The sequence below is a fragment of the Nymphalis io genome, chromosome 18 (assembly GCF_905147045.1).
Source record: "Nymphalis io chromosome 18, ilAglIoxx1.1, whole genome shotgun sequence".
NCBI lineage: Eukaryota > Metazoa > Arthropoda > Insecta > Lepidoptera > Nymphalidae > Nymphalis > Nymphalis io.
In genome coordinates this window covers 5545124-5558455 of record NC_065905.1, presented here as the reverse complement: position 1 = coordinate 5558455, position 13332 = coordinate 5545124, and the positions used below count along the sequence as shown (strand labels likewise).

At 31.1% G+C, this 13332-nt stretch overlaps 1 protein-coding gene across 2 annotated transcripts in view; it reads right to left on the bottom strand.

The window, feature by feature from the left end:
• LOC126775286 (flotillin-2) overlaps nucleotides 1–13332 on the bottom strand; it is a 246230-nt gene that overhangs the window by 159680 nt on the left and 73218 nt on the right. The window lies entirely within an intron of this gene.

The window sequence follows — 13332 nt, the reverse complement described above, 5'->3', positions numbered from 1 at the left end:
AACATAGGACTGAATTAAAAAAAAAACCATAAAATTTCATAAAATCATTATATCCACCTGAATTTCCTTATGCTTCTAACATCCTATCGCTGTAATGTATTTTAAAAAAAAAAACAGCATTATGATAGATTTAAAAGTCTGAATGATAAAGATTTATATGCTCGACTAAGTTCCCAAGTTAGTCAAAAACTGCGATAAGTAATGCAAAACTATATAACTATTATGTAGATCAAATATATATTCTATATTATTTTTGTTATGTTATGTTTGATACTTAGGCTTCGTGTATATGGCGACGCCATCAAAGAAACGCAATTTTTTTATGTGAACACTACTTGTTAAATTTCATTAATACTTTTTCGTAATATCTTAACTTTTCAAAAATAATATACCGTAACAGCCTGTGAATGTCCCACTGCTGGGCTAAAGGCCTCCTCTCCTCTTTTTGATGAGAAGGTTTGGAGCTTATTCCACCACGCTGCTCCAATGCGGGTTGGTAGTAAAAATAATATGTAATAATAAAAATAAATAAACCTTTCAACCTTTGTATTCAATCGTCACAACTTTGTTACTTTGTTCTTGCCATTGTTTGTAGATTAAGTGACACCTTGACAATACGGAATATTTTTTAATTTGATTATTACGGAACATTATCTTTATCTAGCATATCAAGTGCGGATCCGGCGCGACTGCAACATCATGTACATGAAGCCTCACTCTTATTTATATATTTGTATCACACGATTAAAGATAAATCATATTAAATACATTGTTACGTTACTGTTATTTAATGATAATTATATTATTTTCTTAATATCAGTGCCTAATTTAAAAAATGCACTGGTTATTATTTTTATGCGAGATTTTATTATAAATATATGCCACGATATGTTTTGTATAGTCTCACACAAATGTTTAAATGTCAGTGATAATATAAATCTAAAAAAATTGGACATAAAATAATGTTAATATTTCTGGAAAATCAACTTGTTGAAGAAATATTATTATTATTAACCATATTGTTACGTTTTATATGGATTAAAACTTGCTTTAAATTAGCTGTGTAAATTTAAAACACAAAAGTGACATCACATTATAAATAAATTGTTATTGATTTTCGATTTTTGTGTTTTGTTTTCCCTTTAATATCTTTCATCTTATCGATAAACTTGTAATATTAGCAATATCGCCACCTGAACACGCGATAAAACGTCATCTGATTGTTGTGCATAACTATGTAAGTCATTTAAACGGCAATTCGACAATCAAAGAGATCAGGAGCAGGTCCAACAGCTCTACATGAAGAAGCTTCTCCCATCTACGCTCCTGTGCCTTCAGCAATTATCTATACGCAATTATATATTTAATGATGAAATAAATATAATTTATGTTTTGAACATGTCTTCCGGTTGTGTAGCCTTGAAAGCTACTCACTATACAGCCGAGACAGTTAAAAGCTAAGTGTACGACATTAGTATTTCTAGATTTTTACCTCAATGATTAAATCAATATAATTGTACAAGAGCATCCTTTTAAGGAACAGAAAACGCAGTTTAATTTATCACGCTACAACCAAGGTCTACGTACATAATACATAATTAATTTTTCCGGCTCCTACAATTATCCTTACAATGTTTTCATGCAGTGCACACAGAAAACGAATGCACTGTAAAAACTATCAAGTCCTGTTTAAAGGTCACGTTCTATTCCACAGACGTAGTAAACATTAAAAAGAAAAAAATATAATTAATGAATTCCATGATTTAAAAAAAAAATCTACGCCTGATAAAATTATTTAGCAAAGTAATATACGCGCACATTTGCTTATATAATGTCTTCAGTGTTATTTTTAATGTTGCTTGTTTTAATTTTAAACACTCATTTTATAACATACTAGGTTTATAAAATCTTTCGATTAGGATTATTTTCACACAATTTAAAAATTCGACATTAGAGAATACCTTGTTTCTTAAACCTTCACTAGAACTGTGAATTACCTGACTTTCTTAGTTATGTTTTAAATATTGTGTAAGCTACAAGGACCCTGTAAATACGATAAGATGTAATAAAAAACGATAATGCTTTTCGATCTATATAATTGCTGGTCTGTTATATAATCTTTAATATCAAGAGAGGACGAAAAACTTTAGGAACCCAAATTTTTAAGTCTAATATCAAGAAATTTTAAGGCTGATTTATTTTACTTTTAACACTTCTAATATTATGTTTTATATTACTTTAATGTGCTTTTTTTTTAAACTTTACATATATTTTTATAAAAGTACGAGCGAAGGTATAGGTCTATATAATAAAAATTGAACGCAACCTGAAACTATTTATTTAAGCTATTAAACAATTTATTCTTGTTTACACTTTAAAAATAAAATAATAAATAGCTTTATTGAAGACACGAAATAAGGAAAAAATATAGAAAAAGATCATGCAAATGTGTTAGGGAAATCTTATCGACAAAAATTATAATAAGGAACAAGCAATTGATAGGAATGATTATGATAATAATTGTTTAAAAGTATCAAAATTGAAAACAAAACAAATATAGAATGTCTACTACACACTATAAAAATATGTTAAAATGCTATCATAAATTAACTTATATTCTAGGCATTATATTTTTGACCTTTGTAGGCGTCGTACAAAAATATTACAAAAAAAACTGCACGTATCTTTATCCGGGTTCATGTGGCTTTAAAAAACTAATGAGCTTCGTAATTTATTTAAAATGATATGTACAACGTTCGCCTTGTCATTTTAATAAGGTTTGCATTTTTTATTATTAGTCATATTTCAAAATCCATTACATTGTATTATCACAAGTTTTAAAACATTTTGCACAAATTGAGCTCAATCATTAGGGTGAACTGGTATAGTAAAATAAAAGTTATATAAAGTTTTTTTAGGCCACGTTCTAAAACGTGGGAGGGAAAATTCATTTGCAAGATTTGACCAAATATTAACAATATAAGTAAATAAAAGTTTGTACAAAATAAGACATTCGTGAGGTTTGTATATATACATGGCCCAGTGGTAAGAACGCGTTAATCTTAACCGATGTTGTAAATCGTAGGTTCAAACCCGGGCAAGCATCACTGAATTTTCATGTGCTTAATTTGTGTTTATAATTTCTCTGCCACATGTGTATTCCACCAACCCGCACTGGAGCAGCGTAGTAGAATAAGCTCCAAACCTTCTCCTCAAAAAAGTAGAGGAGGCCTTTAGCCCAGCAGTGGGGCATTCACAGGCTGTTACGAGTTACAAGTATATAACTAGCTTCTGCCCGCTGCTTCGCCCAAGAGTAGAGAAGGGGGGTGTTAGGTAAAAGTAACATAAGTCCGTCCTTGGAGGCTTGAACTTGCTTGTTGCGTACAAACAAATTTCATCAAAATTAGTTTAGTCATTTGGTTCGTCGTTTAATATAAATTATAGATAACTGATTCCCGTTTGTTTCTGATCGATTAAAAAAGTCAGTTTTCTGTTTTTCTAGCAGAAACCAGATGATCGATTTTTATGAGCCGATTCAAAAACAGAAGCAGTTCTTTTAGTATTTAGCTATGGTAATCTATATAATTTTAAGTAAAAATATTTAACAGTTTTGATTTGATACAATATAAAAGTGTCTATAAAAGTGAGGAACAAAATTAAATAAGTTCTTGAGTAACGACATTGACTACCGCCTTAAAAAATATCAGAACGATACGTTCAAATTACATCCGTTTCTTAATGAAATTGCTTAATCATAAGTCTCAAGATAGAAAGTCGTACATATGAAATTCAATTTTTAATACAAAGTTTATGTATTATGATTAAGGAAGAATATCTTGTACTTTAAATCTGTACAAAAAGGTAAAGAAAATAAAACTCTTATATGACTTTTCTCTGTGACACTCTGTGAGTGACATTTTATGATGCACAAGTCACATGCTTTTTTTTACTATAGAAAAACGTATTAAGCGTTTCCCCCACGGGAACAGTGGGGGGTATGTGGAGCTCGCCGGTGGCCAAGGCGCCTAGTGCGTCCCGAACATCGGAATACCCACTAAAAACCAGCGGTACGCTTGCGCATGCATGCTACCGTGACGCTCAAAAGTCACATCCCTTAGTATACTTCAAATATTAAAAAAATAACTAATATTCATATTTACAATCTTTTAAAGCGTAAAGATAAAAAATTGTTTACAATATCGTCAACTTTCCAATTTTTTTCTGGATTAATTTTTATTATTTCCAGCTATTCCTTACTTAATTATGATAATTTTAAAAACTCATTTCCACACCACTATGAAGTAGAGTGAATGGCGGTTTTTTTGTGGTTTCCCCAGATAGCCTAATCCACCGATTTCCAACTTCAACCCAGCTTTCCTGCAGCCACATGCTCTTCCGCCTCCTTTTTTGGCAAAAAAATTTTAACTGTAGCATCAAACGTTCAGATATTATATTGAAAAAAAAAACAGATTTTAGCACCTTTCATCCAAGATGGCCGCCCAAACGACCACTCCTCGAGGTCACTTACTAGGATTTTTCATCAGAGTACAAACCTAAACGACATGTTTCATAATGATTACTACACCACTTTTTGTAGAGCAGAGGTCTTTTTTATTCCCATTGGCTGGACTATAAGCTCAATGAGCGCGAGCAAGACAGACTGATAAAAACAATTATTTATTCCAGTCACAGGAGGAGTTCCGACAAATAAACAACTTTGTCATTGAATTGTATTCATTATGGATTCGTAAAAAGTGACGTTTTGGATGTCAAATGTTTTATAAATGTTTTATAAATATAACATAACTTATATACATATGTGTATATCTCCTAATTAATAAGTTCGCGGCGGAGTGAACCCCTATTTTTTTCCGTGCAAAGCTCCTGCAATGTCGTTACTGACTAACAATGCACAGTTTGAACTATAAGATAGGAGTTTTGTGATATTGAGAATTAAGAGAACACATTCAATTAAATCAATCCATTAGATATTTCATTTCTTGCACAGCCAAATATTATTAGCACACAAAGCTAAATAAATATATCGTCAATTGTCCGAATACGTTTTTGTGATAAGACAAATGTCATGTGCGTAAATTGTTTTCGTTTAAAAATAACTATTGATGAATGCTTTCATTTATATTCCAACCATTTTGTAGTTTAGCGATCTCTTGTCTTTTGCTTTCGAATGCCAAATTATTTAGGAAAGAAGGTGAAAAATATCTATCCTCACTAAATTTGTAATAAAAAAACGAATCGTGGTAAAAATTAAAAAAATTAAACACTTAGCAAGGTCATAGAAAATTACCATATTCACATTACTTTAATTAACGAGATGAGCAATTAACGTCGGTATGCTAATTGTATTATATATAACTTAAATATTCAACATTAAAAAGGAATCAAGCAGGATCAAGTTTAACATGTCTAAAATTAATTAAACTTTAAGGCGCTAAAGATATATAGGAACGTGTAAAGTATGGCCTTGAATTCTAATAAAAATATTACCAAACCCAATTCTACAAATAAATATTAGAGCTGGTACCATTCGTTGTTACTAATCAATGTTTTCCTAGAATTTTTTTGTCAGTAGAGGTGAGATTTTGTGCAAAATATAATGCACACCCAATCCATAAAATACATATTTTACAAGTTAGTAGACGGATTGGGTAGACCGGGCATAGATGCCCGGTCTTCCCCTACACCTCACACATAGAAGCATATCCGAGTATGACAGGTTTTCTTTCTATTTTTATTTCTTTTATGTATTTTTGTATCTTGTACATCTTCAATGCCAATCTACATGTAATTAAATATATCCTTTTTTACTTATTAAATCAAATTTATATATTAAATATTAAGTTGCTCTGGTTTAAGCATTTATTAACAAGATTCGACCCACACGTCATACAAAATATAACAGAAGTAAAAGCTTATAAAAAAGCGTGGTAACTAACTCAAAGAAGTTCATGACGTAGATTTCTTGATATTACATCACATCGTGTTGACGTTAAAGCAAACAAACAGCAATATTCAGTTGTGTTCCGGTTTGGTGGGTGAGTGAGCGAGTGTAACTACAGACATAATGGACATAACAGCATAGTTCTCAGGTTCATAGGTATATCAGGTCGGTTGGTAGCGAGTTAGCGATTTAACCTTAAGATAGAACGGTAAAATCTTCTGATATCGCCAATGTCTATGGGCGCTGTTGTATTACCACCAAATATCACTACTAGTATTGCTGAGTTACGGTTTGAATGGTGAGAGAGCCCGTATTATTGTTACAGTTACAAGGGATATATCATCTTAGATCTCATGATTGGCGAAAGTGACTTTGTCAGTCTGTTACGCTTTGGTATGAAGCAAGCTTGAACCACGAGGAAGGACATAGATTACTTTTTTATACCCAACACACGGATGAAGATGCAGGCGAAAACTAATAGACTATATGTACTTTCACAAACAGATTTCCACATGGGCGAAGCCTAGGGCACAGCTAGTGCTTTATATTTATTGGAGTTCCAAAGTATATGAAAGGTGACCCTACCATTTGTATTCCTAATAGGTATGTATGTATATCAATAAAATCACATCGATTCAAGTCTAACACGTTTTTCTTATTATTATTAACATAATGTTGAGTTGATATTAACAATTATGAACGTATTAGCGAATGGTACATTATATACGAGTACAATCTATATAGATTGAATAAAGTATAACACTGCTTCTTAACTTCTTGTTTATTGTATAAAGTAAATTAACAACTATAAATATTCCACTGCCCTTTTGAAGAGAAGGTTTGGAGCGCATTTCACCACGCTGCTTCAATGCGGATCGGTGGACTCACATATGGCAGAATTTCAATGAACCGATACGAGGACGGCTGCGCAAGTATTTAGTGGATGACTTTAAAATCTACTTGTAATAGATGTTATTTAATGCGTTTTAAGTGTGAAATATTGACAATATAATAAAAATCCGTATTGGCAAATCGAGTAATCTTTTAAATAAATAATTATATTCTTCGACATTTAAAACCAAGCATTTTATTACATTTTGTTTAACGTAATATTGCCGTGACCAAACGGTTCAATGCATACTTTTCTGACAAACTTTACACAATCACTTATATTGCTATTAACACACACACTATTTATACATATATCACACATCTATGATAAATTACTACATAAACTGTCTGTATCGTTTCATTTACATTGTGTTAATATTTAGAGAATTACAGTCAACTTTAGCTTGCCCTTGTCCTATTTATTTGTATCGGCACTCTCTTCTTTCCTTCTAACCATAGGTCACATCTTCACTCACTCCATTTGTTTTGATGAGATTTTTTATACAGATTTTACTTGGTGATTAGGGCTTTGGATAAGTCACTCCTCACATATACTACCGCTAAACATTCAAACTTAATATTTTTGCTGTATGCTTCCGCCCACGGCTATGACCGCGTGTGAGGTGTCAGGTAACCTATACGCTAAATTAGGGTTTCCAAATTTTATCCAGATTTATCTAGCCGCTTTTGCGTGATGGACTAATAAACATCCAAACATATGCTAACATTCATAATTATAATATTAGTCGCAATTTTTTCGTTAAAAGGATACGAGTTCTTTGCCCAGCTGTGGGACGTTTACGGGCCGCTACTACTTTATAAAATATTATTGTAGCCAGGTAAGGCAAATATATTTAAACATATCATATAGCACGTATTCGGGTATCCGTTTTGGGTTAGCTCTATCACAAGTCCCATAAAATTTAATAAATGGGTTGATATAATATTATGAAATATCATATAGACGGTGGGATTCTTTTTTCAATTTAATTGCAGTACATTATGAGTATATTACTAATGCATAATAATATTATTCAAATAAAAAATGCAGTGAAGTAATATATGTAGCTATAATGACAAATACAATATATGTAGGAATGTAGCGTACTTATTGTTTGCTTGTTTGATTCGAATAGTTGTTTGTAATTTTTTTTTCATCACTAAACTGTAAGAACTAATTTAATTATTACATTCGAAATAGTTTCGCCCGCGGTTTTGTCCGCGTTTGAGGGGGGTTGTTGTTAAGTAACAAGGATTAAGAATTGATAAGTTACATCATTTGTACCGTTTTATTTTGCCCGTTTCGTTACATCTGTTATAATATATTTATTAGAAAAATTCTCAGTTCCAGCCCTGAAAGTTGGAAGTGTGTACACTCCCGTCGTCCCCTCGGAAAGCACGTAAAGCCGTTGGTCGTGCGCCTGAACTCTTTCCGGTCGTGTCGGATTGCTGTCCCATCGTATGAGATTTAGGGAATAGAGAGTGCACCTGTGTTTGCGCACCCACTTGTGCGCTATAATATCTCTTGCGTAGTTGGTTAATCTCTCTAGAGATTGGCCGCCTTGGCCGAAATCAGTCTGGAGGATATTATTATAATATATTATATATAGTCTATTTATACATACGTCTCCTTTTTCAATTGTCGTCCAAGTTCTAGTTTCAGAATAACGTAATTATTTTTATTATATACATGAGAATAATAAAATTACGTCATTGTATTGTAAATTCGTTACTGATGTTGTTATCCAAATTAGTTAAACAGATTAAGTTGCAATTATTAAAAGACGATTTATATGGAACTAATTCATCAATTCGATATAGTAGTTACAGGTACAATTTCAGCTCAGAGAATTGAAATAAATATTTATTAGGAATAAGCTTGCATACCTATTGACCAATATCAATGAAAAAAAAATATTGCATTCGTCTACGTATTACACTGAACCGATAATCGATAGTGATTAGAATAATAGAAGCTTAATAGAAGATTGCAGTTTCAAGTTCATGAAACTCTTTAATGACCTTTTATTTTATTTGTTTGTGATTATTTAATTGTTAACTGTTAAGGAAAACTTCATGAAGAAAATTGTATGTGTCGGAAAAAACTCCGTCACATTTGATATTATGGTAATGCAATAAATACTTACTGACTAGATCAGTATCATTATTATCAACATATGTACTTATGTTATTAAACAGTTTAGATTTGGTCTTTACTCTTCCTGTAGTTTAGTGCAGTTGGAGTAGTAGCCTGTTTTATATTATATTGGAATAGTAAAGACGAATAGACAACGTAGACATTGAATTACACTGATATCTTTGGTTGAGTTCTTGATATTATACTTTTATTATTACGGCTTTTTACGAAATAACATTTTGAATATCGGCGAAGGAACTTTGGAAGTAAAATTGAAGTAAATATAAGTAGTTAAGTGGATTATGTATTATAAATAAAAAATATGTTAATCAAGCAATTGTTTGTAGTGCATAACATATATATTAGCAGATTGCTTAGAATATGTAAATCTAAGATTCCTTTATCTATACTCCTTCTTGAATTTGAAAAGGCTATACTGAGTTTCTTGCTAGTTCTGCTACAATCGATATTTCTAAGCTAATAAGATAGCTTAGTATTTCATATAAGCCTGCAAAATGTTCATTTAAAAGTGAATGTAAGGGCCTACTTGGAAAAGTCTATTTTGTTTCTATCAATCAAATGATCAATATGATAAAAAAAATTATGTCGTCATTACGCAATACTCATCGTATCATTATATTAAAATGTCACAATCATTAGACTAATAATAGCTGGACTAAGTATGATAACATAAGCCACAGCACTTTCAACGGTATTGCTAACGTATTAAATACTGTATTTGCGTATACATAAATAAACAAAAAATACACAATAATACTTATTGATTGATGAAATTGTAGTACTTAGGATCGAGTTTTGTTCAGGAACCTTTTAATAAACTTGTATTATTAAACAGTTAGTTGTTGTCCATCAAAAAGTAAATACTACATGTGAGCCGTGATGAAGTACATAACGGTTTTGTCAAGGTATTTATTTGTCAAATTATTTTTTATATACGTTTTAAATGTATATGTATTTTTTTTCATAAGTTATTCAATGTTGATAGAATAATTAAGGGGCGATTGTTTCATTAGTATTTCATTTTTTCTTTTTTTTAATTAAGGATGTTGTGCTCTTCTATAAGTGAGAGAACATACATATATGTAGATGAAAATATTAAAATAAATTATGTTAATTAAGAATTTATTTTTTGGTTTTGTTTTATTCTTTTGCCTGATTAATGTTGACACTAATAACCATTTCTTTCTTTCTTAATAAATTAAAAAAATATATTAATGTAAGTATTTGCATTTGTGTAAAACCGCTAAAAATCCTAAATCAATAAGTAAATAACAGTTATAATAAGAATATTAATAACTTCGCTGTCAGCCGTTTAGCCTGATATATATTTATTTTTATTTAAGTAAATAAATAATATCCGTTTATTTTCGGTTTGTACTTAAGCGGTGCTGTACCCTGTTCAACTGCATAAAGATTATTTGAATAACTGTGTTTTATAAAATTTAATGTCACTCTTCAAATATTGTGTGCGCATAAAAAATTTAAAACATACTGCATCAAAGTTTTTTTTTAAGTTAATAATTAAAAATACAAATTAAATGAATATAAGAATATTTATAAACTAAAAAGTTATGATTAAATATGTTTATATATTAACCATTATTTGAGAACCTCCTCTTTGTTTAGTCGGTAATAAATTTATTATCAATGAAATAACTATAATAGAGTAATATCAATGCGAAGTTAGGAGAACGTATAATATTCATATGTGACTTATGGCATAGTAACATTTTATTTGAATCACGGACAATAAATTAATCTCATATCTCAATTCAAACATACTCATAATCAATATTTATTGTCATCAAATGATTGTTAGTATCAGTAAAAAAAAATGAACAGTCTAGCCAGCGTGTACATGGGGCACGGGAGGAGTTAGGTCCATCCATCAGGATGAATTTACCATAGAGTTACAAAACTTTTACAATGTGAATAATGAAAATAGTAAACAATTAGAATGGATAAATCAAAGAATGCAAAGTTAAACAAAATTGTTAGACGAGTACAACACAATAAATACCAAGATTTTTATTTTTCTTTAATTTGTGTTTGAGGAGAAGATATTGTAACGTTTCTGTTTTTTTTTTGTGACAATTTTTTCATACCATATGATTTCAAAACTGTTAATTACTAACTAAATAATAAATAAATACTTGATGTCACAATTCTTGAAAGGCATTTATTTTATTTGTCTTTTACCTGTTTTTCATTCCTAACTGTATGGACACTGAACGGCCTACTGTAAGACCGAACAACCAGGGACAGCCTTCGGACAGTTGACAATTTAACGCGCGACCGATTGTGATTTAACCGTTTCACTTCGATAGATTATAATCTGAAAAATAATGCGTTAAATTATAAGTAGTATGTTACGGTTTAAAATTTATCGGCAGTTCACAATATCGCGAGATAAATTATAATTTAACGGTATCTCTATAAACGAATCAGTCAATCCCAAAGAAAGATGCAATAATGGAAAAAATTGAATGTTGCACTGTGACAAAGTTCTTGATCGACCGCATTGGCGATGTAAGCGATGGTTAACTTACAATGTCAATGTCTATAGGCGTTGGTGACCAAGTACAAGAAGGTGTGCCATTTGCTCGTCCGCCTACCTATATTAAAATTAAATATGGGCTTTTGAGTCAGATTATATTAAAGAGTCACATTTTCCGTCCAGGTGACATGTCAAAGCTGTGTATCAGGAATCATCGATATCAAATTTATTTAAAAAAAATCTTAATTTACATTTGTAACGATAAGAATCTAGTGACTGATTAATTATACGCAATAAATACTCGATGTTAGTCAAACTTGAAGACTCCCACGAGTTCGTTGTATGACAATTAAAACACGTACGGCGACAAATAGGTCCAGAAAGAAATTAAATTAGCTATCGTACTTATTATGTGATGGAACGTTTTGTTTGTTTGTCTTTGTATTTTAATGGCTTATTATCAATTTGGTCACGTATAATACGAAATCACCATCGTATAGATTTGGATTTCTCCAAGTGTCAACACACACGGTCTACATAATAACTGCAAGCCAGATGCAAAATTATAGTATTGAAGCAGTTTTAGTGCGGTTGAAATAACTGCATCGAAATACACATACTGAAAAACGACATACTGAAATCTTATCATTCCTTGACTGTAAAGCCGTTGGTCCTGCGCCTGAACTATTTCCGGTCGTGTCGGATTTCCGAGCCATCGGATTATGAGAGTGAGGGAATTGAGAGTGCACCTGTGTTTGCGTACACACTTGTGCACTATAATATATGCTGCGCAGTTACCAAATCTTTCTTGAGTTTTTGGTCTATTATAATTAAAACCCTGCCACACCGATGCTAGTTACTTATAATGCATGTAATATAACAATAAGTCAATAAAGACATTGGTAAGAACTCATTACAATTTTAATTATTCTGCAGCTCAATATATATTCTACTATCAACACAAGTATCAGCATGGAATACGATCCTGGACGGCATCGCAGGGTTCCTCAGAGACTCCGCTGAACTGTACAATGGTGAACCGCCGGATGCTAAAACAATTTATTCGGAGTACGACTTCATTATTATCGGAGCTGGTACTGCTGGATGCGTACTCAGTAACAGGTTAACAGAAGTCGAGAAATTTAAGGTAAGACTAAAATTTTATTTTATTTAATCTAATGTAGATTTATATTTTAATTTTTGTTATTTAATAGCATGTCTTTATCTGAAATCTGTCTTACACTTTACAATTTACTTAAAATACTGACTGAACGGGTCGAGGGGTCGGTTACCAATCGAAGATTTTGATTAAGCTATTCTTCATATAACTTAGTTATGATTTGGAGCCATTGCCTTTTATGTGTATATATGTATACCTAGATGAAACTTATAGAATAAACTACTTATATGACATTATATATATAGTAATATATTTTAAGATTTGGTATACTCTATATATAAAGGTATAGTAGTTTTTGTATTTAGGCATTACAAAAATAAAATGAGTTATCATAGATAAGTAAAAAGATCCTAACCAAACTTAACCTTAATCTTAAACCTAGTAAGTACTAAGGTTAAACTTGTTAACAAAATAATTCATTAGTAAAGTTCTTGAATTTATTATACAAAACCATGACACAACGAGACGAATAATATAATCAGAATGCATAAGCATTCATTTGTATTCTGTCGGGGAATACCCTTGTTCTTGAAACATAATAAGCAAAAGGGCACAGATACACGCGATACCCAGATTAGCATTATGCGCAAAAATATTGCAATTTAAAAATAGAAGTAGAAATAAACCGTGATGCAACTTATTCG